This window comes from Pelecanus crispus, chromosome 3, assembly GCF_030463565.1.
Source record: "Pelecanus crispus isolate bPelCri1 chromosome 3, bPelCri1.pri, whole genome shotgun sequence".
In the NCBI taxonomy this organism is placed as follows: Eukaryota; Metazoa; Chordata; class Aves; order Pelecaniformes; family Pelecanidae; genus Pelecanus; species Pelecanus crispus.
Genome location: NC_134645.1, coordinates 77,091,713 through 77,097,159, shown reverse-complemented (window position 1 = coordinate 77,097,159; position 5,447 = coordinate 77,091,713).

Sequence of the window (5,447 nt, the reverse complement as noted above, 5' to 3'; positions counted from 1 at the left end):
TCAGGCTGAGCATACACCTGCTTGTCAATATTGTGCTCAGCCTTGCAACTGAAAGATGTTTTAGTGAAATATAGGGTAAAGAGGGAGTTTGACCATGCAGGGGTGTCCACCCAGGGTTTTACATTGCCTCCCAAGCTGCTCTGTAACTTAAAACATTTACACTTTTGCTGAAGCAAATTTAAAAACAAAACAAAACAAAGCAAAGCAAAACAAAACCGTACCCATACAAAAACCACTATCACCCCCCCCAAAAAAAAAAGAAATTAAATATAACCTGCAAAGGCTGCAAGACTGGGCAGGGGAGGCCCAGGGGTGGGCGTCAGGCTGGAAACCCCCTGGCAGTGGCCACTGACAGGGCAACTGTGCCCTCCTCCAGCTACCAGCCCTCCCTAGAAAGCAAATGGCTCCCTTGGCCGGGAGGGAGAGGTGGCCGACCCTTGAGTGCAGCCCAGACCTGCCACCCAGCAGCGTACCGCCTCCAGCCTGCCGCCCGCTGCAAAGCCAGCATCGAGGGCACCCTCCCGGCGAGGGCTGGTGCGTGCCCCTGCCTGGTCCCTAATCCCCCGGTGTGCGACCCTCGGTGCAAAGGCCTCAGTCCGCGGTAACTGTCCTGCTTCTGCCAAGCATTTCTGCAAGGCTGCCGTCTGCCTGTGCAGAGGACAATCCACCTGATCTTGCTATTTTGGGTTTATGACCAACGACTCCAAAGGAATGAGCTTCTCAGCCACGTTTTCTAAGTATAGGTGTAAAACCTTGAACTGTGTTAATTTGTAGCTTCCTGTTTGTTACGGTAGAAACCAAGTGGTTAATGTAAGCCGTTAGGTGCCTAGAGATGTGGGTCTGCCCCCCAGCTCTGCCCCGTGCCAAAGAGCCTGGTTGTTCAAAACGGGGAGACAGAGGTGGCTGTTTCTAATGCCACACAGGGCACATCGCTCTGCTTGCTACAGAGACTGGTGTACCTAAGCCTTGCTGACCTCATTCACCATGTAAACTTTAAAAAAAGCCTTTTGTAAAGTTTATACCAGTACTACTATCTTCTATGCCACACAAGGAAAGGTAGTCAAACAGCCAAAGGAATGTGTGTCTTTGAAAATGAGCGTGGTGGGTTTCTTTGATTTATTTTTTTCCAGCTGAGATCAACAAATGACATCTAAATCCTACTGGACTCACATGGCATCACAGAGACCCAGCCTTCTGGCCTCTGTTTTGGAAATATCTGGAGGACTCCAGGTATGGATGATCTTAAAGGTCTTTTCCAACCTAAACGATTCTATGATTCTATGATTCTATTTAGCTGTCATCCGTTCTTGACTGCAGTGCTGGTTTTTAGACCAGAACACTTTAGCCCCATAAGCATTCTCCTTCTTTGCCTGTCTTTTTAGCTCACCTTCATACGCTTAAAGCAGATAAATAATTTTCTGCGTTTTACACTGCAAGTCAAAAGTAAGTCTGCAGTTTGTACAGGCCATTCCTAATCTATTAACTGAACCCAGTAACTGCTCATCCACAGTAACACAAGGTAAAAGCATTCAGCTGAAAATCTGTGATGTACTGAACTCTGAGTTACCTGTGATGGGTAAGAAACAGTGGCATTTTAAAAGCTAGCCCAAAGTGCCGCTCAGCAGACTATTCATTATACTTTCATCTCTCTCTTTTGAAACCAAAATACTGAACTTGGATGACTAGGTGATTTAGCCTTCTCCTTATCTATTTCTCAAAAGTACAGAGGATATATCTTCATTGCAGTTGTTGAATCTTACGCTAGCCTACCTGATATATTTTTACCAGCTAGTGCAGGGGTTGCTAACAGTGAGGCCAAAACATCACAAAACTGCAGAGACTAACTCCATGATACATTTCTCCAGCTTTCTCTGTGATGCTGGTAATAGATTCTAGTTTCCTACAACTATTTGGTAGTGGCACCGGAGTTATCTTGTAATGTAAAGCTTACTCTGTTATATCCACACAGATTGAAGTCACACCTTTGCCTGAAGCATGGAAATACCATAAAGAAAATTGCTATTTCCTAATTTCAAAAAGCCTGTTTGAAGTACTGGAAGGTTTCTTAACTGCCTTCATAGCCACAGAAATGTATTCATGTTGAGAGTGTGCAACTGTAAATTTTAATTTTAGAAGGACAGAAGTTTAATTTTCCTCATAAAATATAAAAGATAATAAAGTAAGGGGTCAGATGGTTTTAGCCTTAAGAAACAGCACCATTATGATTTAGATATCTGTCATAAGTTAACTCCAAATCAATATTTGACACTTGCACTGTATTTAAATTATATTGCTGTAAAGTATATTAAGAATTCACTGTTGAGAATACAGTTATTCTACAGATCAGGCTAAAGAAGGGCCAACATAATAAACAATTTATAACTTTAAGTATGTTTCTCGCAATAAAGTTCCAAAATCCATCCTAAATAAATCTTGTGTAACATCTCATTATAATTCATAATTTAGTTATATGAAGAATTAAAGAAATAAATTATGGTTATTCTATAATACTCTGGATGTTTTATCTCTGCCCTTAAGAATCATTTCACATGACAATTGATTGCTGTAGCCACATCTCTTATCTCAATGGTGAATAAGAAAAACTTCACAAAATTATTTTAGAGCCTTGGGACCTGTAAGAGGATGTGATATGCACTTATCAGACCTCCAGAAACCACAAGTATAGTGAAATGTCTTATCACTGTGTAAGGCAGAGATTAGCAAATACACTTCCTTTATTAGCGTGACAATTGATTAGAGGAAAATCATAGCTACATTGCATGCTCCTGAAGTGGAGCGGGTAAGTGTTTTCAGGAGTCAGACATGCAGTAATATGAGCAGGTACCACTGTGGTGCCAGGATGGAGAGAGCTATCGGGTCATCCTGAAGCTGTTTCATCCTACCACTGACCCTGCATAGCAATCTGTGGTGTTACAGGGCTAAGCCCTGTAGCTAAAGCTACAAGCGTGATGGGAAATGACCGTGGCGTAGGAGTGCTTCCAACTTTGGGCTAATTCAGTCAATTTGACACTAAAGTTCCCCTTGCCAAGCTAAATTAAAGTTGGCTAGAATGTTCTAGACATTAGCAATGGCTTTGGTTAAGACTAGGTTTTGCTATGAGGTCAAAAAAAGCTTAATAAACCTCAAAGTGGAAAGGGTAAAATGAAATGTCCGTACAGACCTAAAGATGTAAATGGAGAACTGATCCAAAAAACAACTCATTTTTTGCTCTGTATTCTCTGCTTCCTTCTTTATCTCTTTTAGTTATACTCTCCTGAGAAATTGTGTTAACTTACCCAAGCCCTTCATCTACTTCCGCTAATACAGGGAGTCAATGGCACTAAAAATGGGCCTTCCGCTGCTGCAACCTGAAGTCTTGTAAAATCTCTCAAAGATCATGGGAAAGGAGCTTAATCAGGGTATAAATGTTTGCCAAAACAAATCCTTTCCCTGCAGAATTTCCACAGCAAAAGTATTGTCTTGGTTGTGTGCGAGCTCCAATGTGCACCAGTGGCATTTCAGAAGTCAGAAGTCTCATCCACATCAAAAGTCAGAATGATCCCAATGAGGAACTGCTGATTTCACCTGGCCCATACCCAGACAACAGCAGCTACCCCAGCTCAACAGCCTGAAGCTGGCTGGGGTATTTGTATACATAGCCACAGTGTACAACCAAGTACTTAAAGTAAAGGTTTTCACCAGTGTTTGCTCTACAGGATTGTAAGCAAAGGCAAAGTTTTTCTTAAAGGCAACCGACAGTGATGAAATTTCATCTCAGTTTTGGTCTCTAATGTGTGTTTGCTTTTTGAAGCAGACTGTCTGGGAGCCAGACCCTCATGTAGTCACAGCACAGGTAGAAAAATAGCATCCCAGCCTGCCCTCTGACCCACGCGCTGTTCCAGATTTATACTTTGCTAAAACCTTAGACTATAGTCATGCCCTGTATCACTGATTTTTCCTTCACTAAAAGTCTGGTCCATTTTCTATTTCTACTCTCACAGGAAAATACCAGATCAATATTAAGACCCTGGTGTCAGGTATTTGGGGAACCATCACAATCTCCTGCACCCTACTGTCAATGAATTTCTCTTCCCACCAGCCCTTCCTAAAGAAACAGGCTCATGTTTCTCTTTCAGGGAAGGCTGTTGCGAAGTTTGTGATGTACCAGCTCTCATACCTTATTTCTTCCAAATTCCAATACCTTATTAATCTGACTGTAGTAATATTATTCATTCATCGTTGAGGGGTCCCAAAGATTTGTATTGAATCATTCTCATTAACTCTGAAGGCAGTCTGTCAACTGCGATAGGAGTCTATCTTATTATCCTAATTCAATGTGTGTGTGTGCGGTAGGGCGACAGTTAAATAAATCAAAGAAGACCTGTGGGCTTCTAACTCATTACTGCATGTCTCTCTTTCCATAACTGATCTGGTATCTGGCAGGGATGAGAGTATGGATGAGAGCCAGCTTGCTAATGGGGACAGGCAATGCTGATGGTGAAACAACTGGAAGAGGAGCGACAGTTCGTGTTGAAGCGTTGTGATAACAGTGTGGCTTCAGGTGACATTGCTGACTTTGCAGAACTGGTGCCTATATTTAGAAGATGAGGTAAAAGGAACAGTGAAATATACATTTTATTATTTATACCTACCTAGATACAAAAAAAAAAAAATTCTTTATCATAAGAAAACTTTGTTACCATAATTCTTCAGATGAAACCAGATGGAAGACATGGACCTACTGAATGCATTGAATTCTATTTTTGGTCATTTAAAATATTTGGCAGAATAATGGAGCATGTTGGAATATGAACAGGTTTTGCTTCTGCAAATGTAAATAAACTAATCATAGTATAAAAACAGCTGAGTAAATTTTTAAAAAATATTAAGAATAGAAAAAAAAAGTGAGAGAAAAAAAAATGCTGAAAACCATACCTGACGAACAACAAAAACTTTAACGTGTTTCGATATTATCCAAAGCAGAGAGATATAACTATACAGCTACACAGAGAGACAGGAAATAAAAAATAAAACTTTTGATATTGCTGTATATATGTATTTTTGAATTCCATAGTACATTAAAAAACAGAAGTCCACTCAATATACTCAGATATTTATATCAAAGTAATTAGAGAAAAGAATGCAATGCAATATGGTTCTTTTCTTTAATGGTGTTAATAGCACAACCAGCTTACCCAAAGAGTATTTTTTACAGATTCAGCTGAAACTTCCTGTTTGCTCTGAAATGGTTTTCCATTGTATTTTCTAAAGATGTGAACATTTGTAAAAGTACGATAAACACTTCCTACATTTTTTTCTTCTTTTTTTTTTTTAAGGGTAGTTTTGGGAATAATCTTCAAGGCTTAACTTTTTTCTTTTTTACTTTAGAAAAAGAACAGAAAAAACTCTTATTTCAGCGTAACTAAAAAGTGTTCTACTCTGTGGGA